General features: G+C 47.3%; 50 non-coding genes across 50 annotated transcripts; all 50 read right to left on the bottom strand.

Annotated features, from left to right (window-relative positions):
* Positions 1 to 74: 74 nt before the first annotated feature.
* LOC145144849 (5S ribosomal RNA) lies at positions 75 to 193 on the bottom strand. The gene has a single exon (XR_013725851.1). It is a non-coding gene; the product is annotated as a 5S ribosomal RNA (ribosomal RNA).
* Positions 194 to 421: 228 nt separating this feature from the next.
* On the bottom strand, positions 422 to 540 carry LOC145154121 (5S ribosomal RNA). The gene has a single exon (XR_013734603.1). It is a non-coding gene; the product is annotated as a 5S ribosomal RNA (ribosomal RNA).
* Positions 541 to 771: 231 nt separating this feature from the next.
* On the bottom strand, positions 772 to 890 carry LOC145154748 (5S ribosomal RNA). Its single transcript, XR_013735208.1, has one exon. It is a non-coding gene; the product is annotated as a 5S ribosomal RNA (ribosomal RNA).
* Positions 891 to 1,119: 229 nt separating this feature from the next.
* LOC145156107 (5S ribosomal RNA) lies at positions 1,120 to 1,238 on the bottom strand. The gene has a single exon (XR_013736532.1). It is a non-coding gene; the product is annotated as a 5S ribosomal RNA (ribosomal RNA).
* A 231-nt stretch (positions 1,239 to 1,469) lies between these two features.
* On the bottom strand, positions 1,470 to 1,588 carry LOC145144890 (5S ribosomal RNA). Its single transcript, XR_013725891.1, has one exon. It is a non-coding gene; the product is annotated as a 5S ribosomal RNA (ribosomal RNA).
* Positions 1,589 to 1,813: 225 nt separating this feature from the next.
* Positions 1,814 to 1,932, bottom strand: LOC145156106 (5S ribosomal RNA). The gene has a single exon (XR_013736531.1). It is a non-coding gene; the product is annotated as a 5S ribosomal RNA (ribosomal RNA).
* A 230-nt stretch (positions 1,933 to 2,162) lies between these two features.
* LOC145144888 (5S ribosomal RNA) lies at positions 2,163 to 2,281 on the bottom strand. Its single transcript, XR_013725889.1, has one exon. It is a non-coding gene; the product is annotated as a 5S ribosomal RNA (ribosomal RNA).
* A 224-nt stretch (positions 2,282 to 2,505) lies between these two features.
* On the bottom strand, positions 2,506 to 2,624 carry LOC145145663 (5S ribosomal RNA). Its single transcript, XR_013726625.1, has one exon. It is a non-coding gene; the product is annotated as a 5S ribosomal RNA (ribosomal RNA).
* A 230-nt stretch (positions 2,625 to 2,854) lies between these two features.
* Positions 2,855 to 2,973, bottom strand: LOC145155751 (5S ribosomal RNA). Its single transcript, XR_013736180.1, has one exon. It is a non-coding gene; the product is annotated as a 5S ribosomal RNA (ribosomal RNA).
* Positions 2,974 to 3,198: 225 nt separating this feature from the next.
* Positions 3,199 to 3,317, bottom strand: LOC145152669 (5S ribosomal RNA). The gene has a single exon (XR_013733196.1). It is a non-coding gene; the product is annotated as a 5S ribosomal RNA (ribosomal RNA).
* Positions 3,318 to 3,539: 222 nt separating this feature from the next.
* On the bottom strand, positions 3,540 to 3,658 carry LOC145152791 (5S ribosomal RNA). Its single transcript, XR_013733313.1, has one exon. It is a non-coding gene; the product is annotated as a 5S ribosomal RNA (ribosomal RNA).
* A 226-nt stretch (positions 3,659 to 3,884) lies between these two features.
* Positions 3,885 to 4,003, bottom strand: LOC145153963 (5S ribosomal RNA). The gene has a single exon (XR_013734452.1). It is a non-coding gene; the product is annotated as a 5S ribosomal RNA (ribosomal RNA).
* Positions 4,004 to 4,231: 228 nt separating this feature from the next.
* Positions 4,232 to 4,350, bottom strand: LOC145154120 (5S ribosomal RNA). The gene has a single exon (XR_013734602.1). It is a non-coding gene; the product is annotated as a 5S ribosomal RNA (ribosomal RNA).
* A 230-nt stretch (positions 4,351 to 4,580) lies between these two features.
* On the bottom strand, positions 4,581 to 4,699 carry LOC145154747 (5S ribosomal RNA). The gene has a single exon (XR_013735207.1). It is a non-coding gene; the product is annotated as a 5S ribosomal RNA (ribosomal RNA).
* A 229-nt stretch (positions 4,700 to 4,928) lies between these two features.
* On the bottom strand, positions 4,929 to 5,047 carry LOC145156105 (5S ribosomal RNA). The gene has a single exon (XR_013736530.1). It is a non-coding gene; the product is annotated as a 5S ribosomal RNA (ribosomal RNA).
* Positions 5,048 to 5,277: 230 nt separating this feature from the next.
* Positions 5,278 to 5,396, bottom strand: LOC145152598 (5S ribosomal RNA). The gene has a single exon (XR_013733129.1). It is a non-coding gene; the product is annotated as a 5S ribosomal RNA (ribosomal RNA).
* Positions 5,397 to 5,628: 232 nt separating this feature from the next.
* Positions 5,629 to 5,747, bottom strand: LOC145141869 (5S ribosomal RNA). The gene has a single exon (XR_013722991.1). It is a non-coding gene; the product is annotated as a 5S ribosomal RNA (ribosomal RNA).
* A 230-nt stretch (positions 5,748 to 5,977) lies between these two features.
* LOC145154119 (5S ribosomal RNA) lies at positions 5,978 to 6,096 on the bottom strand. Its single transcript, XR_013734601.1, has one exon. It is a non-coding gene; the product is annotated as a 5S ribosomal RNA (ribosomal RNA).
* Positions 6,097 to 6,323: 227 nt separating this feature from the next.
* On the bottom strand, positions 6,324 to 6,442 carry LOC145152552 (5S ribosomal RNA). The gene has a single exon (XR_013733085.1). It is a non-coding gene; the product is annotated as a 5S ribosomal RNA (ribosomal RNA).
* Positions 6,443 to 6,664: 222 nt separating this feature from the next.
* Positions 6,665 to 6,783, bottom strand: LOC145153950 (5S ribosomal RNA). The gene has a single exon (XR_013734440.1). It is a non-coding gene; the product is annotated as a 5S ribosomal RNA (ribosomal RNA).
* A 229-nt stretch (positions 6,784 to 7,012) lies between these two features.
* LOC145143558 (5S ribosomal RNA) lies at positions 7,013 to 7,131 on the bottom strand. The gene has a single exon (XR_013724589.1). It is a non-coding gene; the product is annotated as a 5S ribosomal RNA (ribosomal RNA).
* A 224-nt stretch (positions 7,132 to 7,355) lies between these two features.
* Positions 7,356 to 7,474, bottom strand: LOC145152438 (5S ribosomal RNA). Its single transcript, XR_013732959.1, has one exon. It is a non-coding gene; the product is annotated as a 5S ribosomal RNA (ribosomal RNA).
* A 222-nt stretch (positions 7,475 to 7,696) lies between these two features.
* LOC145152790 (5S ribosomal RNA) lies at positions 7,697 to 7,815 on the bottom strand. Its single transcript, XR_013733312.1, has one exon. It is a non-coding gene; the product is annotated as a 5S ribosomal RNA (ribosomal RNA).
* Positions 7,816 to 8,041: 226 nt separating this feature from the next.
* LOC145153939 (5S ribosomal RNA) lies at positions 8,042 to 8,160 on the bottom strand. Its single transcript, XR_013734429.1, has one exon. It is a non-coding gene; the product is annotated as a 5S ribosomal RNA (ribosomal RNA).
* A 216-nt stretch (positions 8,161 to 8,376) lies between these two features.
* On the bottom strand, positions 8,377 to 8,495 carry LOC145154413 (5S ribosomal RNA). Its single transcript, XR_013734885.1, has one exon. It is a non-coding gene; the product is annotated as a 5S ribosomal RNA (ribosomal RNA).
* Positions 8,496 to 8,726: 231 nt separating this feature from the next.
* LOC145148361 (5S ribosomal RNA) lies at positions 8,727 to 8,845 on the bottom strand. Its single transcript, XR_013729248.1, has one exon. It is a non-coding gene; the product is annotated as a 5S ribosomal RNA (ribosomal RNA).
* Positions 8,846 to 9,076: 231 nt separating this feature from the next.
* LOC145142047 (5S ribosomal RNA) lies at positions 9,077 to 9,195 on the bottom strand. The gene has a single exon (XR_013723138.1). It is a non-coding gene; the product is annotated as a 5S ribosomal RNA (ribosomal RNA).
* Positions 9,196 to 9,425: 230 nt separating this feature from the next.
* Positions 9,426 to 9,544, bottom strand: LOC145154118 (5S ribosomal RNA). Its single transcript, XR_013734600.1, has one exon. It is a non-coding gene; the product is annotated as a 5S ribosomal RNA (ribosomal RNA).
* Positions 9,545 to 9,771: 227 nt separating this feature from the next.
* LOC145152322 (5S ribosomal RNA) lies at positions 9,772 to 9,890 on the bottom strand. Its single transcript, XR_013732845.1, has one exon. It is a non-coding gene; the product is annotated as a 5S ribosomal RNA (ribosomal RNA).
* Positions 9,891 to 10,110: 220 nt separating this feature from the next.
* On the bottom strand, positions 10,111 to 10,229 carry LOC145152789 (5S ribosomal RNA). The gene has a single exon (XR_013733311.1). It is a non-coding gene; the product is annotated as a 5S ribosomal RNA (ribosomal RNA).
* A 226-nt stretch (positions 10,230 to 10,455) lies between these two features.
* On the bottom strand, positions 10,456 to 10,574 carry LOC145153928 (5S ribosomal RNA). The gene has a single exon (XR_013734418.1). It is a non-coding gene; the product is annotated as a 5S ribosomal RNA (ribosomal RNA).
* A 227-nt stretch (positions 10,575 to 10,801) lies between these two features.
* Positions 10,802 to 10,920, bottom strand: LOC145154117 (5S ribosomal RNA). The gene has a single exon (XR_013734599.1). It is a non-coding gene; the product is annotated as a 5S ribosomal RNA (ribosomal RNA).
* Positions 10,921 to 11,149: 229 nt separating this feature from the next.
* On the bottom strand, positions 11,150 to 11,268 carry LOC145154746 (5S ribosomal RNA). Its single transcript, XR_013735206.1, has one exon. It is a non-coding gene; the product is annotated as a 5S ribosomal RNA (ribosomal RNA).
* Positions 11,269 to 11,499: 231 nt separating this feature from the next.
* LOC145155706 (5S ribosomal RNA) lies at positions 11,500 to 11,618 on the bottom strand. Its single transcript, XR_013736135.1, has one exon. It is a non-coding gene; the product is annotated as a 5S ribosomal RNA (ribosomal RNA).
* A 228-nt stretch (positions 11,619 to 11,846) lies between these two features.
* LOC145154116 (5S ribosomal RNA) lies at positions 11,847 to 11,965 on the bottom strand. Its single transcript, XR_013734598.1, has one exon. It is a non-coding gene; the product is annotated as a 5S ribosomal RNA (ribosomal RNA).
* Positions 11,966 to 12,192: 227 nt separating this feature from the next.
* On the bottom strand, positions 12,193 to 12,311 carry LOC145152203 (5S ribosomal RNA). The gene has a single exon (XR_013732734.1). It is a non-coding gene; the product is annotated as a 5S ribosomal RNA (ribosomal RNA).
* Positions 12,312 to 12,526: 215 nt separating this feature from the next.
* Positions 12,527 to 12,645, bottom strand: LOC145154412 (5S ribosomal RNA). Its single transcript, XR_013734884.1, has one exon. It is a non-coding gene; the product is annotated as a 5S ribosomal RNA (ribosomal RNA).
* A 230-nt stretch (positions 12,646 to 12,875) lies between these two features.
* LOC145144887 (5S ribosomal RNA) lies at positions 12,876 to 12,994 on the bottom strand. Its single transcript, XR_013725888.1, has one exon. It is a non-coding gene; the product is annotated as a 5S ribosomal RNA (ribosomal RNA).
* A 224-nt stretch (positions 12,995 to 13,218) lies between these two features.
* LOC145155807 (5S ribosomal RNA) lies at positions 13,219 to 13,337 on the bottom strand. The gene has a single exon (XR_013736235.1). It is a non-coding gene; the product is annotated as a 5S ribosomal RNA (ribosomal RNA).
* A 229-nt stretch (positions 13,338 to 13,566) lies between these two features.
* Positions 13,567 to 13,685, bottom strand: LOC145154114 (5S ribosomal RNA). The gene has a single exon (XR_013734596.1). It is a non-coding gene; the product is annotated as a 5S ribosomal RNA (ribosomal RNA).
* A 227-nt stretch (positions 13,686 to 13,912) lies between these two features.
* Positions 13,913 to 14,030, bottom strand: LOC145139742 (5S ribosomal RNA). Its single transcript, XR_013721987.1, has one exon. It is a non-coding gene; the product is annotated as a 5S ribosomal RNA (ribosomal RNA).
* Positions 14,031 to 14,249: 219 nt separating this feature from the next.
* On the bottom strand, positions 14,250 to 14,368 carry LOC145133961 (5S ribosomal RNA). The gene has a single exon (XR_013718846.1). It is a non-coding gene; the product is annotated as a 5S ribosomal RNA (ribosomal RNA).
* A 226-nt stretch (positions 14,369 to 14,594) lies between these two features.
* On the bottom strand, positions 14,595 to 14,713 carry LOC145153917 (5S ribosomal RNA). The gene has a single exon (XR_013734407.1). It is a non-coding gene; the product is annotated as a 5S ribosomal RNA (ribosomal RNA).
* A 228-nt stretch (positions 14,714 to 14,941) lies between these two features.
* On the bottom strand, positions 14,942 to 15,060 carry LOC145146402 (5S ribosomal RNA). Its single transcript, XR_013727348.1, has one exon. It is a non-coding gene; the product is annotated as a 5S ribosomal RNA (ribosomal RNA).
* Positions 15,061 to 15,290: 230 nt separating this feature from the next.
* Positions 15,291 to 15,409, bottom strand: LOC145154745 (5S ribosomal RNA). Its single transcript, XR_013735205.1, has one exon. It is a non-coding gene; the product is annotated as a 5S ribosomal RNA (ribosomal RNA).
* A 229-nt stretch (positions 15,410 to 15,638) lies between these two features.
* Positions 15,639 to 15,757, bottom strand: LOC145156104 (5S ribosomal RNA). Its single transcript, XR_013736529.1, has one exon. It is a non-coding gene; the product is annotated as a 5S ribosomal RNA (ribosomal RNA).
* Positions 15,758 to 15,986: 229 nt separating this feature from the next.
* Positions 15,987 to 16,105, bottom strand: LOC145152597 (5S ribosomal RNA). The gene has a single exon (XR_013733128.1). It is a non-coding gene; the product is annotated as a 5S ribosomal RNA (ribosomal RNA).
* A 230-nt stretch (positions 16,106 to 16,335) lies between these two features.
* LOC145155067 (5S ribosomal RNA) lies at positions 16,336 to 16,454 on the bottom strand. Its single transcript, XR_013735527.1, has one exon. It is a non-coding gene; the product is annotated as a 5S ribosomal RNA (ribosomal RNA).
* Positions 16,455 to 16,683: 229 nt separating this feature from the next.
* On the bottom strand, positions 16,684 to 16,802 carry LOC145154113 (5S ribosomal RNA). Its single transcript, XR_013734595.1, has one exon. It is a non-coding gene; the product is annotated as a 5S ribosomal RNA (ribosomal RNA).
* Positions 16,803 to 17,027: 225 nt separating this feature from the next.
* LOC145142946 (5S ribosomal RNA) lies at positions 17,028 to 17,146 on the bottom strand. The gene has a single exon (XR_013724009.1). It is a non-coding gene; the product is annotated as a 5S ribosomal RNA (ribosomal RNA).
* Between the last annotated feature and the right edge of the window lie 8 nt (positions 17,147 to 17,154).

The raw sequence follows: 17,154 nt of genomic DNA, 5'->3' as shown, positions 1-17,154 counted from the left end.
AAATAGCAAGAAAAAAAAACAAAAAAAAACCGCACGTAAAATCTAAAAAAACGCAAACGGACAACGAGAAAGGGGGGGTGCAACACGAGGACTTCCCAGGAGGTCACCCATCCTAGTACTACTCTCGCCCAAGCACGCTTAACTGCGGAGTTCTGATGGGATCCGGTGCATTAGTGCTGGTATGATCGCACCCGAAATACTATCCATGCTTATTGCTTTTATGTCTTAAAAGACGTAGAACCTCCTTTGTTTTCGTACGCGAGGCGTGGAACCCACGTGACCGATCGGCTCCGTTCCAAAAATACGAAAACCATCAACCATGAAGCGGAGGCCACCCGAGCATAGAAATAGCAAGAAAGAAAAAAAAACAAAAAAAAACCGCACGTAAAATCTAAAAAAACGCAAACGGACAACGAAAAAGGGGGTGCAACACGAGGACTTCCCAGGGGGTCACCCATCCTAGTACTACTCTCGCCCAAGCACGTTTAACTGCGGAGTTCTGATGGGATCCGGTGCATTAGTGCTGGTATGATCGCACCCGAAATACTATCCATGCTTATTGCTTGTATGTCTTAAAAGACGCAGAACCTCCTTTGTTTTCGTACGCGAGGTGTGGGACCCACGTGACCGATCGGCTCCGTTCCAAAAATACGAAGACCATGAACCATGAAACGAAGGCCACCCGAGCATAGAAATAGCAAGAAAGAAAAAAAAAAACAAAAAAAAACCGCACGTAAAATCTAAAAAAACGCAAACGGACAACGAAAAAGGGGGGTGCAACACGAGGACTTCCCAGGGGGTCACCCATCCTAGTACAACTCTCGCCCAAGCACGCTTAACTGCGGAGTTCTGATGGGATCCGGTGCATTAGTGCTGGTATGATCGCACCCGAAATACTATCCATGCTTATTGCTTGTATGTCTTAAAAGACGCAGAACCTCCTTTGTTTTCGTACGCGAGGCGTGGGACCCACGTGACCGATCGGCTCCGTTCCAAAAATACGAAGACCATCAACCATGAAGCGGAGGCCACCCTAGCATAGAAATAGCAAGAAAGAAAAAAAACAAAAAAAAACCGCACGTAAAATCTAAAAAAACGCAAACGGACAACGAAAAAGGGGGGGTGCAACACGAGGACTTCCCATGGGGTCACCCATCCTAGTACTACTCTCGCCCAAACACGCTTAACTGCGGAGTTCTGATGGGATCCGGTGCATTAGTGCTGGTATGATCGCACCCGAAATACTATCCATGCTTATTGCTTTTATGTCTTAAAAGACGCAGAACCTCCTTTGTTTTCGTACGCGAGGCGTGGGACCCACGTGACCGATCGGCTCCGTTCCAAAAATACGAAAACCATCAACCATGAAGCGGAGGCCACCCGAGCATAGAAATAGCAAGAAAGAAAAAAAAAAACAAAAAAAAACCGCACGTAAAATCTAAAAAAACGCAAACGGACAACGAAAAAGGGGGGTGCAACACGAGGACTTCCCAGGGGGTCACCCATCCTACTACTACTCTCGCCCAAGCACGCTTAACTGCAGAGTTCTGATGGGATCCGGTGCATTAGTGCTGGTATGATCGCACCCGAAATACTATCCATGCTTATTGCTTGTATGTCTTAAAAGACGCAGAACCTCCTTTGTTTTCGTACGCGAGGCGTGAGTCCCACGTGACCGATCGGCTCCGTTCCAAAAATACGAAGACCATGAACCATGAAACGGAGGCCACCCGAGCATAGAAATAGCAAGAAAAAAAAACAAAAAAAACCGCACGTAAAATCTAAAAAAACGCAAACGGACAACGAAAAAGGGGGGGTGCAACACGAGGACTTCCCATGGGGTCACCCATCCTAGTACTACTCTCGCCCAAACACGCTTAACTGCGGAGTTCTGATGGGATCCGGTGCATTAGTGCTGGTATGATCGCACCCGAAATACTATCCATGCTTATTGCTTTTATGTCTTAAAAGACGCAGAACCTCCTTTGTTTTCGTACGCGAGGCGTGGGACCCACGTGACCGATCGGCTCCGTTCCAAAAATACGAAAACCATCAACCATGAAGCGGAGGCCACCCGAGCATAGAAATAGCAAGAAAGAAAAAAAAAACAAAAAAAAACCGCACGTAAAATCTAAAAAAACGCAAACGGACAACGAAAAAGGGGGGTGCAACACGAGGACTTCCCAGGGGGTCACCCATCCTACTACTACTCTCGCCCAAGCACGCTTAACTGCAGAGTTCTGATGGGATCCGGTGCATTAGTGCTGGTATGATCGCACCCAAAATACTATCCATGCTTATTGCTTGTATGTCTTAAAAGACGCAGAACCTCCTTTGTTTTCGTACGCGAGGCGTGAGTCCCACGTGACCGATCGGCTCCGTTCCAAAAATACGAAGACCATGAACCATGAAACGGAGGCCACCCGAGCATAGAAATAGCAAGAAAAAAAAACAAAAAAAACCGCACGTAAAATCTAAAAAAACGCAAACAGACAACGAAAAAGGGGGGTGCAACACGAGGACTTCCCAGGGGGTCACCCATCCTAGGACTACTCTCGCCCGAGCACGCTTAACTACGGAGTTCTAATGGGATCCGGTGCATTAGTGCTGGTATGATCGCACCCGAAATACTATCCATGTTTATTGCTTTTATGTCTTAAAAGACGTAGAACCTCCTTTGTTTTCGTACGCGAGGCGTGGAACCCACGTGACCGATCGGCTCCGTTCCAAAAATACGAAAACCATCAACCATGAAGCGGAGGCCACCCAAGCATAGAAATAGCAAGAAAGAAAAAAAAAACAAAAAAAAACTGCACGTAAAATCTAAAAAAACGCAAACGGACAACGAAAAAGGGGGGTGCAACACGAGGACTTCCCAGGGGGTCACCCATCCTAGTACTACTCTCGCCCAAGCACATTTAACTGCGGAGTTCTGATGGGATCCGGTGCATTAGTGCTGGTATGATCGCACCCGAAATACTATCCATGCTTATTGCTTGTATGTCTTAAAAGACGCAGAACCTACTTTGTTTTCGTACGCGAGGCGTGGGACCCACGTGACCGATCAGCTCCGTTCCAAAAATACGAAGACCATGAACCATGAAACGAAGGCCACCCGAGCATAGAAATAGCAAAAAAAAAAAAAAAAAAAAAACCGCACGTAAAATCTAAAAAAACACAAACGGACAACGAAAAAGGGGGGTGCAACACGAGAACTTCCCAGGGGGTCACCCATCCTAGTACTACTCTCGCCCAAGCACGCTTAACTGCGGAGTTCTGATGGGATCCGGTGCATTAGTGCTGGTATGATCGCACCCGAAATACTATCCATGCTTATTGCTTGTATGTCTTAAAAGACGCAGAACCTCCTTTGTTTTCGTACGCGAGGCGTGGGACCCACGTGACCGATCAGCTCCGTTCCAAAAATACGAAGACCATCAACCATGAAGCGGAGGCCACCCGAGCATAGAAATAGAAAGAAAGAAAAAAAAAAAACCGCACGCAAAATCTAAAAAAACGCAAACGGACAACGAAAAAGGGGGGTGCAACACGAGGACTTCCCATGGGGTCACCCATCCTAGTACTACTCTCGCCCAAGCACGCTTAACTGCGGAGTTCTGATGGGATCCGGTGCATTAGTGCTGGTATGATCGCACCCGAAATACTGTCCATGCTTATTGCTTGTATGTCTTAAAAGACACAGAACCTCCTTTGTTTTCGTACGCGAGGCGTGGGACCCACGTGACCGATCGGCTCCGTTCCAAAAATACGAAGACCATGAACCATGAAACGGAGGCCACCCTAGCATAGAAATAGCAAGAAAAAAAAACAAAAAAAAACCGCACGTAAAATCTAAAAAAACGCAAACGGACAACGAGAAAGGGGGGGTGCAACACGAGGACTTCCCAGGGGGTCACCCATCCTAGTACTACTCTCGCCCAAGCACGCTTAACTGCGGAGTTCTGATGGGATCCGGTGCATTAGTGCTGGTATGATCGCACCCGAAATACTATCCATGCTTATTGCTTTTATGTCTTAAAAGACGTAGAACCGCCTTTGTTTTCGTACGCGAGGCGTGGAACCCACGTGACCGATCGGCTCCGTTCCAAAAATACGAAAACCATCAACCATGAAGCGGAGGCCACCCGAGCATAGAAATAGCAAGAAAGAAAAAAAAACAAAAAAAAACCGCACGTAAAATCTAAAAAAACGCAAACGGACAACGAAAAAGGGGGTGCAACACGAGGACTTCCCAGGGGGTCACCCATCCTAGTACTACTCTCGCCCAAGCACGTTTAACTGCGGAGTTCTGATGGGATCCGGTGCATTAGTGCTGGTATGATCGCACCCGAAATACTATCCATGCTTATTGCTTGTATGTCTTAAAAGACGCAGAACCTCCTTTGTTTTCGTACGCGAGGCGTGGGACCCACGTGACCGATCGGCTCCGTTCCAAAAATACGAAGACCATGAACCATGAAACGAAGGCCACCCGAGCATAGAAATAGCAAGAAAGAAAAAAAAAACAAAAAAAAACCGCACGTAAAATCTAAAAAAACGCAAACGGACAACGAAAAAGGGGGGTGCAACACGAGGACTTCCCAGGGGGTCACCCATCCTAGTACAACTCTCGCCCAAGCACGCTTAACTGCGGAGTTCTGATGGGATCCGGTGCATTAGTGCTGGTATGATCGCACCCGAAATACTATCCATGCTTATTGCTTGTATGTCTTAAAAGACGCAGAACCTCCTTTGTTTTCGTACGCGAGGCGTGGGACCCACGTGACCGATCGGCTCCGTTCCAAAAATACGAAGACCATCAACCATGAAGCGGAGGCCACCCTAGCATAGAAATAGCAAGAAAGAAAAAAAACAAAAAAAAACCGCACGTAAAATCTAAAAAAACGCAAACGGACAACGAAAAAGGGGGGGTGCAACACGAGGACTTCCCATGGGGTCACCCATCCTAGTACTACTCTCGCCCAAACACGCTTAACTGCGGAGTTCTGATGGGATCCGGTGCATTAGTGCTGGTATGATCGCACCCGAAATACTATCCATGCTTATTGCTTTTATGTCTTAAAAGACGCAAAACCTCCTTTGTTTTCGTACGCGAGGCGTGGGACCCACGTGACCGATCGGCTCCGTTCCAAAAATACGAAAACCATCAACCATGAAGCGGAGGCCACCCGAGCATAGAAATAGCAAGAAAGAAAAAAAAAACAAAAAAAAACCGCACGTAAAATCTAAAAAAACGCAAACGGACAACGAAAAAGGAGGGTGCAACACGAGGACTTCCCAGGGGGTCACCCATCCTAGTACTACTCTCGCCCAAGCACGCTTAACTGCGGAGTTCTGATGGGATCCGGTGCATTAGTGCTGGTATGATCGCACCCGAAATACTATCCATGCTTATTGCTTGTATGTCTTAAAAGACGCAGAACCTCCTTTGTTTTCGTACGCGAGGCGTGGGACCCACGTGACCGATCGGCTCCGTTCCAAAAATACGAAGACCATGAACCATGAAACGAAGGCCACCCGAGCATAGAAATAGCAAGAAAGAAAAAAAAAAACAAAAAAAAAACCGCACGTAAAATCTAAAAAAACGCAAACAGACAACGAAAAAGGGGGGTGCAACACGAGGACTTCCCAGGGGGTCACCCATCCTAGTACTACTCTCGCCCAAGCACGCTTAACTGCGGAGTTCTGATGGGAACCGGTGCATTAGTGCTGGTATGATCGCACCCGAAATACTATCCATGCTTATTGCTTTTATGTCTTAAAAGACGTAGAACCTCCTTTGTTTTCGCACGCGAGGCATGGAACCCACGTGACCGATCGGCTCCGTTCCAAAAATACGAAAACCATCAACCATGAAGCGGAGGCCACCCGAGCATAGAAATAGCAAGAAAGAAAAAAAAAACAAAAAAAAACCGCACGTAAAATCTAAAAAAACGCAAACGGACAACGAAAAAGGGGGGTGCAACACGAGGACTTCCCAGGGGGTCACCCATCCTAGTACTACTCTCGCCCAAGCACGTTTAACTGCGGAGTTCTGATGGGATCCGGTGCATTAGTGCTGGTATGATCGCACCCGAAATACTATCCATGCTTATTGATTGTATGTCTTAAAAGACGCAGAACCTACTTTGTTTTCGTACGCGAGGCGTGGGACCCACGTGACCGATCGGCTCCGTTCCAAAAATATGAAGACCATGAACCATGAAACGAAGGCCACCCGAGCATAGAAATAGCAAAAAAAAAAAAAAAAAAAAAAAACCGCACGTAAAATCTAAAAAAACACAAACGGACAACGAAAAAGGGGGGTGCAACACGAGAACTTCCCAGGGGGTCACCCATCCTAGTACTACTCTCGCCCAAGCACGCTTAACTGCGGAGTTCTGATGGGATCCGGTGCATTAGTGCTGGTATGATCGCACCCGAAATACTATCCATGCTTATTGCTTGTATGTCTTAAAAGACGCAGAACCTCCTTTGTTTTCGTACGCGAGGCGTGGGACCCACGTGACCGATCAGCTCCGTTCCAAAAATACGAAGACCATCAACCATGAAGCGGAGGCCACCCGAGCATAGAAATAGCAAGAAAGAAAAAAAAAAAACCTCACGCAAAATCTAAAAAAACGCAAACGGACAACGAAAAAGGGGGGTGCAACACGAGGACTTCCCAGGGGGTCACCCATCCTAGTACTACTCTCGCCCAAGCACGCTTAACTGCGGAGTTCTGATGGGATCCGGTGCATTAGTGCTGGTATGATCGCACCCGAAATACTATCCATGCTTATTGCTTTTATGTCTTAAAAGACGTAGAACCTCCTTTGTTTTCGTACGCGAGGCGTGGAACCCACGTGACCGATCGGCTCCGTTCCAAAAATACGAAAACCATCAACCATGAAGCCGAGGCCACCCGAGCATAGAAATAGCAAGAAAGAAAAAAAAACAAAAAAAAACCGCACGTAAAATCTAAAAAAACGCAAACGGACAACGAAAAAGGGGGGTGCAACACGAGGACTTCCCAGGGGGTCACCCATCCTAGTACTACTCTCGCCCAAGCACGTTTAACTGCGAAGTTCTGATGGGATCCGGTGCATTAGTGCTGGTATGATCGCACCCGAAATACTATCCATGCTTATTGATTGTATGTCTTAAAAGACGCAGAACCTACTTTGTTTTCGTACGCGAGGCGTGGGACCCACGTGACCGATCGGCTCCGTTCCAAAAATACGAAGACCATGAACCATGAAACGAAGGCCACCCGAGCATAGAAATAGCAAAAAAAAAAAAAAAAAAAAACCGCACGTAAAATCTAAAAAAACACAAACGGACAACGAAAAAGGGGGGTGCAACACGAGAACTTCCCAGGGGGTCACCCATCCTAGTACTACTCTCGCCCAAGCACGCTTAACTGCGGAGTTCTGATGGGATCCGGTGCATTAGTGCTGGTATGATCGCACCCGAAATACTATCCATGCTTATTGCTTGTATGTCTTAAAAGACGCATAACCTCCTTTGTTTTCGTACGCGAGGCGTGGGACCCACGTGACCGATCAGCTCCGTTCCAAAAATACGAAGACCATCAACCATGAAGCGGAGGCCACCCGAGCATAGAAATAGCAAGAAAGAAAAAAAAAAAACCGCACGCAAAATTTAAAAAAACGCAAACGGACAACGAAAAAGGGGGGTGCAACACGAGGACTTCCCATGGGGTCACCCATCCTAGTACTACTCTCGCCCAAGCACGCTTAACTGCGGAGTTCTGATGGGATCCGGTGCATTAGTGCTGGTATGATCGCACCCGAAATACTGTCCATGCTTATTGCTTGTATGTCTTAAAAGACACAGAACCTCCTTTGTTTTCGTACGCGAGGCGTGGGACCCACGTGACCGATCGGCTCCGTTCCAAAAATACGAAGACCATGAACCATGAAACGGAGGCCACCCGAGCATAGAAATAGCAAGAAAAAAAAACAAAAAAAAACCGCACGTAAAATCTAAAAAAACGCAAACGGACAACGAGAAAGGGGGGGTGCAACACGAGGACTTCCCAGGGGGTCACCCATCCTAGTACTACTCTCGCCCAAGCACGCTTAACTGCGGAGTTCTGATGGGATCCGGTGCATTAGTGCTGGTATGATCGCACCCGAAATACTATCCATGCTTATTGCTTTTATGTCTTAAAAGACGCAGAACCTCCTTTGTTTTCGTACGCGAGGCGTGGGACCCACGTGACCGATCGGCTCCGTTCCAAAAATACGAAAACCATCAACCATGAAGCGGAGGCCACCCGAGCATAGAAATAGCAAGAAAAAAAAAACCGCACGTAAAATCTAAAAAAACGCAAACGGACAACGAAAAGGAGGGGTGCAACACGAGCACTTCCCAGGGGGTCACCCATCCTAGTACTACTCTCGCCCAAGCACGCTTAACTGCGGAGTTCTGATGGGATCCGGTGCATTAGTGCTGGTATGATCGCACCCGAAATACTATCCATGCTTATTGCTTTTATGTCTTAAAAGACGCAGAACCTCCTTTGTTTTCGTACGCGAGGCGTGGAACCCACGTGATCGATTGGTTCCGTTCCAAAAATACGAAAACCATCAACCATGAAGCGGAGGCCACCCGAGCATAGAAATAGCAAGAAAGAAAAAAAAAACAAAAAAAAAACCGCACGTAAAATCTAAAAAAACGCAAACGGACAACGAAAAAGGGGGGTGCAACACGAGGACTTCCCAGGGGGTCACCCATCCTACTAATACTCTCGCCCAAGCACGCTTAACTGCAGAGTTCTGATGGGATCCGGTGCATTAGTGCTGGTATGATCGCACCCGAAATACTATCCATGCTTATTGCTTGTATGTCTTAAAAGACGCAGAACCTCCTTTGTTTTCGTACGCGAGGCGTGAGACCCACGTGACCGATCGGCTCCGTTCCAAAAATACGAAGACCATGAACCATGAAACGGAGGCCACCCGAGCATAGAAATAGCAAGAAAAAAAAACAAAAAAAACCGCACGTAAAATCTAAAAAAACGCAAACAGACAACGAAAAAGGGGGGGGGGGGGTGCAACACGAGGACTTCCCAGGGGGTCACCCATCCTAGTACTACTCTCGCCCAAGCACGCTTAACTGCGGAGTTCTGATTGGATCCGGTGCATTAGTGCTGGTATGATCGCACCCAAAATACTATCCATGTTTATTGCTTTTATGTCTTAAAAGACGTAGAACCTCCTTTGTTTTCGTACGCGAGGCGTGGAACCCACGTGACCGATCGGCTCCGTTCCAAAAATACGAAAACCGTCAACCATGAAGCGGAGGCCACCCAAGCATAGAAATAGCAAGAAAGAAAAAAAAAACAAAAAAAAACCGCACGTAAAATCTAAAAAAACGCAAACGGACAACGAAAAAGGGGGGTGCAACACGAGGACTTCCCAGGGGGTCACCCATCCTAGTACTACTCTCGCCCAAGCACGTTTAACTGCGGAGTTCTGATGGGATCCGGTGCATTAGTGCTGGTATGATCGCACCCGAAATACTATCCATGCTTATTGCTTGTATGTCTTAAAAGACGCAGAACCTACTTTGTTTTCGTACGCGAGGCGTGGGACCCACGTGACCGATCGGCTCCGTTCCAAAAATACGAAGACCATGAACCATGAAACGAAGGCCACCCGAGCATAGAAATAGCAAAAAAAAAAAAAAAAAAAAAAAACCGCACGTAAAATCTAAAAAAACACAAACGGACAACGAAAAAGGGGGGTGCAACACGAGAACTTCCCAGGGGGTCACCCATCCTAGTACTACTCTCGCCCAAGCACGCTTAACTGCGGAGTTCTGATGGGATCCGGTGCATTAGTGCTGGTATGATCGCACCCGAAATACTATCCATGCTTATTGCTTGTATGTCTTAAAAGACGCAGAACCTCCTTTGTTTTCGTACGCGAGGCGTGGGACCCACGTGACCGATCAGCTCCGTTCCAAAAATACGAAGACCATCAACCATGAAGCGGAGGCCACCCGAGCATAGAAATAGCAAGAAAGAAAAAAAAAACCGCACGCAAAATCTAAAAAAACGCAAACGGACAACGAAAAAGGGGGGTGCAACACGAGGACTTCCCATGGGGTCACCCATCCTAGTACTACTCTCGCCCAAGCACGCTTAACTGCGGAGTTCTGATGGGATCCGGTGCATTAGTGCTGGTATGATCGCACCCGAAATACTGTCCATGCTTATTGCTTGTATGTCTTAAAAGACACAGAACCTCCTTTGTTTTCGTACGCGAGGCGTGGGACCCACGTGACCGATCGGCTCCGTTCCAAAAATACGAAGACCATGAACCATGAAACGGAGGCCACCCGAGCATAGAAATAGCAAGAAAAAAAAACAAAAAAAAACCGCACGTAAAATCTAAAAAAACGCAAACGGACAACGAGAAAGGGGGGGTGCAACACGAGGACTTCCCAGGGGGTCACCCATCCTAGTACTACTCTCGCCCAAGCACGCTTAACTGCGGAGTTCTGATGGGATCCGGTGCATTAGTGCTGGTATGATCGCACCCGAAATACTATCCATGCTTATTGCTTTTATGTCTTAAAAGACGTAGAACCTCCTTAGTTTTCGTACGCGAGGCGTGGAACCCACGTGACCGATCGGCTCCGTTCCAAAAATACGAAAACCATCAACCATGAAGCGGAGGCCACCCGAGCATAGAAATAGCAAGAAAGAAAAAAAACAAAAAAAAACCGCACGTAAAATCTAAAAAAACGCAAACGGACAACGAAAAAGGGGGTGCAACACGAGGACTTCCCAGGGGGTCACCCATCCTAGTACTACTCTCGCCCAAGCACGTTTAACTGCGGAGTTCTGATGGGATCCGGTGCATTAGTGCTGGTATGATCGCACCCGAAATACTATCCATGCTTATTGCTTGTATGTCTTAAAAGACGCAGAACCTCCTTTGTTTTCGTACGCGAGGCGTGGGACCCACGTGACCGATCGGCTCCGTTCCAAAAATACGAAGACCATGAACCATGAAACGAAGGCCACCCGAGCATAGAAATAGCAAGAAAGAAAAAAAAAACAAAAAAAAACCGCACGTAAAATCTAAAAAAACGCAAACGGACAACGAAAAAGGGGGTGCAACACGAGGACTTCCCAGGGGGTCACCCATCCTAGTACAACTCTCGCCCAAGCACGCTTAACTGCGGAGTTCTGATGGGATCCGGTGCATTAGTGCTGGTATGATCGCACCCGAAATACTATCCATGCTTATTGCTTGTATGTCTTAAAAGACGCAGAACCTCCTTTGTTTTCGTACGCGAGGCGTGGGACCCACGTGACCGATCGGCTCCGTTCCAAAAATACGAAGACCATGAACCATGAAACGAAGGCCACCCGAGCATAGAAATAGCAAGAAAGAAAAAAAAAACAAAAAAAAAACCGCACGTAAAATCTAAAAAAACGCAAACAGACAACGAAAAAGGGGGGTGCAACACGAGGACTTCCCAGGGGGTCACCCATCCTAATACTACTCTCGCCCAAGCACGCTTAACTGCGGAGTTCTGATGGGATCCGGTGCATTAGTGCTGGTATGATCGCACCCGAAATACTATCCATGCTTATTGCTTTTATGTCTTAAAAGACGTAGAACCTCCTTTGTTTTCGTACGCGAGGCGTGGAACCCACGTGACCGATCGGCTCCGTTCCAAAAATACGAAAACCATCAACCATGAAGCGGAGGCCACCCGAGCATAGAAATAGCAAGAAAGAAAAAAAAACAAAAAAAAACCGCACGTAAAATCTAAAAAAACGCAAACGGACAACGAAAAAGGGGGTGCAACACGAGGACTTCCCAGGGGGTCACCCATCCTAGTACTACTCTCGCCCAAGCACGTTTAACTGCGGAGTTCTGATGGGATCCGGTGCATTAGTGCTGGTATGATCGCACCCGAAATACTATCCATGCTTATTGATTGTATGTCTTAAAAGACGCAGAACCTACTTTGTTTTCGTACGCGAGGCGTGGGACCCACGTGACCGATCGGCTCCGTTCCAAAAATACGAAGACCATGAACCATGAAACGAAGGCCACCCGAGCATAGAAATAGCAAAAAAAAAAAAAAAAAAAAAAAACCGCACGTAAAATCTAAAAAAACACAAACGGACAACGAAAAAGGGGGGTGCAACACGAGAACTTCCCAGGGGGTCACCCATCCTAGTACTACTCTCGCCCAAGCACGCTTAACTGCGGAGTTCTGATGGGATCCGGTGCATTAGTGCTGGTATGATCGCACCCGAAATACTATCCATGCTTATTGCTTGTATGTCTTAAAAGACGCAGAACCTCCTTTGTTTTCGTACGCGAGGCGTGGGACCCACGTGACCGATCAGCTCCGTTCCAAAAATACGAAGACCATCAACCATGAAGCGGAGGCCACCCGAGCATAGAAATAGCAAGAAAAAAAAACCGCACGTAAAATCTAAAAAAACGCAAACGGACAACGAAAAGGAGGGGTGCAACACGAGCACTTCCCAGGGGGTCACCCATCCTAGTACTACTCTCGCCCAAGCACGCTTAACTGCGGAGTTCTGATGGGATCCGGTGCATTAGTGCTGGTATGATCGCACCCGAAATACTATCCATGCTTATTGCTTTTATGTCTTAAAAGACGCAGAACCTCCTTTGTTTTCGTACGCGAGGCGTGGAACCCACGTGATCGATCGGTTCCGTTCCAAAAATACGAAAACCATCAACCATGAAGCGGAGGCCACCCGAGCATAGAAATAGCAAGAAAGAAAAAAAAAACAAAAAAAAACCGCACGTAAAATCTAAAAAAACGCAAACGGACAACGAAAAAGGGGGGTGCAACACGAGGACTTCCCAGGGGGTCACCCATCCTACTACTACTCTCGCCCAAGCACGCTTAACTGCAGAGTTCTGATGGGATCCGGTGCATTAGTGCTGGTATGATCGCACCCGAAATACTATCCATGCTTATTGCTTGTATGTCTTAAAAGACGCAGAACCTCCTTTGTTTTCGTACGCGAGGCGTGAGACCCGCGTGACCGATCGGCTCCGTTCCAAAAATACGAAGACCATGAACCATGAAACGGAGGCCACCCGAGCATAGAAATAGCAAGAAAAAAAAACAAAAAAAACCGCACGTAAAATCTAAAAAAACGCAAACAGACAACGAAAAAGGGGGGTGCAACACGAGGACTTCCCAGGGGGTCACCCATCCTAGTACTACTCTCGCCCAAGCACGCTTACCTGCGGAGTTCTGATGGGATCCGGTGCATTAGTGCTGGTATGATCGCACCCGAAATACTATCCATGCTTATTGCTTTTATGTCTTAAAAGACGTAGAACCTCCTTTGTTTTCGTACGCGAGGCGTGGAACCCACGTGACCGATCGGCTCCGTTCCAAAAATACGAAAACCATCAACCATGAAGCGGAGGCCACCCAAGCATAGAAATAGCAAGAAAGAAAAAAAAACAAAAAAAAACCGCACGTAAAATCTAAAAAAACGCAAACGGACAACGAAAAAGGGGGGTGCAACACGAGGACTTCCCAGGGGGTCACCCATCCTAGTACTACTCTCGCCCAAGCACGTTTAACTGCGGAGTTCTGATGGGATCCGGTGCATTAGTGCTGGTATGATCGCACCCGAAATACTATCCATGCTTATTGCTTGTATGCCTTAAAAGACGCAGAACCTACTTTGTTTTCGTACGCGAGGCGTGGGACCCACGTGACCGATCGGCTCCGTTCCAAAAATACGAAGACCATGAACCATGAAACGAAGGCCACCCGAGCACAGAAATAGCAAAAAAAAAAAAAAAAAAAAAAAACCGCACGTAAAATCTAAAAAAACACAAACGGACAACGAAAAAGGGGGGTGCAACACGAGAACTTCCCAGGGGTCACCCATCCTAGTACTACTCTCGCCCAAGCACGCTTAACTGCGGAGTTCTGATGGGATCCGGTGCATTAGTGCTGGTATGATCGCACCCGAAATACTATCCATGCTTATTGCTTGTATGTCTTAAAAGACGCAGAACCTCCTTTGTTTTCGTACGCGAGGCGTGGGACCCACGTGACCGATCAGCTCCGTTCCAAAAATACGAAGACCATCAACCATGAAGCGGAGGCCACCCGAGCATAGAAATAGTAAGAAAGAAAAAAAAACCGCACGCAAAATCTAAAAAAACGCAAACGGACAACGAAAAAGGGGGGTGCAACACGAGGACTTCCCATGGGGTCACCCATCCTAGTACTACTCTCGCCCAAGCACGCTTAACTGCGGAGTTCTGATGGGATCCGGTGCATTAGTGCTGGTATGATCGCATCCGAAATACTGTCCATGCTTATTGCTTGTATGTCTTAAAAGACACAGAACCTCCTTTGTTTTCGTACGCGAGGCGTGGGACCCACGTGACCGATCGGCTCCGTTCCAAAAATACGAAGACCATGAACCATGAAACGGAGGCCACCCGAGCATAGAAATAGCAAGAAAAAAAAACAAAAAAAAACCGCACGTAAAATCTAAAAAAACGCAAACGGACAACGAGAAAGGGGGGGTGCAACACGAGGACTTCCCAGGGGGTCACCCATCCTAGTACTACTCTCGCCCAAGCACGCTTAACTGCGGAGTTCTGATGGGATCCGGTGCATTAGTGCTGGTATGATCGCACCCGAAATACTATCCATGCTTATTGCTTTTATGTCTTAAAAGACGTAGAACCTCCTTTGTTTTCGTACGCGAGGCGTGGAACCCACGTGACCGATCGGCTCCGTTCCAAAAATACGAAAACCATCAACCATGAAGCGGAGGCCACCCGAGCATAGAAATAGCAAGAAAGAAAAAAAAACAAAAAAAAACCGCACGTAAAATCTAAAAAAACGCAAACGGACAACGAAAAAGGGGGTGCAACACGAGGACTTCCCAGGGGGTCACCCATCCTAGTACTACTCTCTCCCAAGCACGTTTAACTGCGGAGTTCTGATGGGATCCGGTGCATTAGTGCTGGTATGATCGCACCCGAAATACTATCCATGCTTATTGCTTGTATGTCTTAAAAGACGCAGAACCTCCTTTGTTTTCGTACGCGAGGCGTGGGACCCACGTGACCGATCGGCTCCGTTCCAAAAATACGAAGACCATGAACCATGAAACGAAGGCCACCCGAGCATAGAAATAGCAAGAAAGAAAAAAAAAACAAAAAAAAACCGCACGTAAAATCTAAAAAAACGCAAACGGACAACGAAAAAGGGGGGTGCAACACGAGGACTTCCCAGGGGGTCACCCATCCTAGTACAACTCTCGCCCAAGCACGCTTAACTGCGGAGTTCTGATGGGATCCGGTGCATTAGTGCTGGTATGATCGCACCCGAAATACTATCCATGCTTATTGCTTGTATGTCTTAAAAGACGCAGAACCTCCTTTGTTTTCGTACGCGAGGCGTGGGACCCACGTGACCGATCGGCTCCGTTCCAAAAATACGAAGACCATCAACCATGAAGCGGAGGCCACCCTAGCATAGAAATAGCAAGAAAGAAAAAAAACAAAAAAAAACCGCACGTAAAATCTAAAAAAACGCAAACGGACAACGAAAAAGGGGGGGTGCAACACGAGGACTTCCCATGGGGTCACCCATCCTAGTACTACTCTCGCCCAAACACGCTTAACTGCGGAGTTCTGATGGGATCCGGTGCATTAGTGCTGGTATGATCGCACCCGAAATACTATCCATGCTTATTGCTTTTATGTCTTAAAAGACGCAGAACCTCCTTTGTTTTCGTACGCGAGGCGTGGGACCCACGTGACCGATCGGCTCCGTTCCAAAAATACGAAAACCATCAACCATGAAGCGGAGGCCACCCGAGCATAGAAATAGCAAGAAAGAAAAAAAAAACAAAAAAAACCGCACGTAAAATCTAGAAAAACGCAAACGGACAACGAAAAAGGAGGGTGCAACACGAGGACTTCCCAGGGGGTCACCCATCCTAGTACTACTCTCGCCCAAGCACGCTTAACTGCGGAGTTCTGATGGGATCCGGTGCATTAGTGCTGGTATGATCGCACCCGAAATACTATCCATGCTTATTGCTTGTATGTCTTAAAAGACGCAGAACCTCCTTTGTTTTCGTACGCGAGGCGTGGGACCCACGTGACCGATCGGCTCCGTTCCAAAAACACGAAGACCATGAACCATGAAACGAAGGCCACCCGAGCATAGAAATAGCAAGAAAGAAAAAAAAAACAAAAAAAAACCGCACGTAAAATCTAAAAAAACGCAAACAGACAACGAAAAAGGGGGGTGCAACACGAGGACTTCCCAGGGGGTCACCCATCCTAGTACTACTCTCGCCCAAGCACGCTTAACTGCAGAGTTCTGATGGGATCCGGTGCATTAGTGCTGGTATGATCGCACCCGAAATACTATCCATGCTTATTGCTTTTATGTCTTAAAAGACGTAGAACCTCCTTTGTTTTCGTACGCGAGGCGTGGAACCGACGTGACCGATCGGCTCCGTTCCAAAAATACGAAAACCATCAACCATGAAGCGGAGGCCACCCGAGCATAGAAATAGCAAGAAAGAAAAAAAAACAAAAAAAAACCGCACGTAAAATCTAAAAAAACGCAAACGGACAACGAAAAAGGGGGGTGCAACACGAGGACTTCCCAGGGGGTCACCCATCCTAGTACTACTCTCGCCCAAGCACGTTTAACTGCGGAGTTCTGATGGGATCCGGTGCATTAGTGCTGGTATGATCGCACCCGAAATACTATCCATGCTTATTGATTGTATGTCTTAAAAGACGCAGAACCTACTTTGTTTTCGTACGCGAGGCGTGGGACCCACGTGACCGATCGGCTCCGTTCCAAAAATACGAAGACCATGAACCATGAAACGAAGGCCACCCGAGCATAGAAATAGCAAAAAAAAAAAAAAAAAAAAAACCGCACGTAAAATCTAAAAAAACACAAACGGACAACGAAAAAGGGGGGTGCAACACGAGAACTTCCCAAGGGGTCACCCATCCTAGTACTACTCTCGCCCAAGCACGCTTAACTGCGGAGTTCTGATCGGATCCGGTGCATTAGTGCTGGTATGATCGCACCCGAAATACT

The sequence above is a fragment of the Lactuca virosa genome, chromosome 1 (assembly GCF_052849685.1).
Source record: "Lactuca virosa cultivar CGN04683 chromosome 1, Lactuca_virosa_CGN04683_v6, whole genome shotgun sequence".
Classification (NCBI taxonomy): domain Eukaryota; kingdom Viridiplantae; phylum Streptophyta; class Magnoliopsida; order Asterales; family Asteraceae; genus Lactuca; species Lactuca virosa.
Note: the sequence above shows the minus strand (reverse complement) of the source record. Positions and strands in the feature narration are given on the sequence as shown.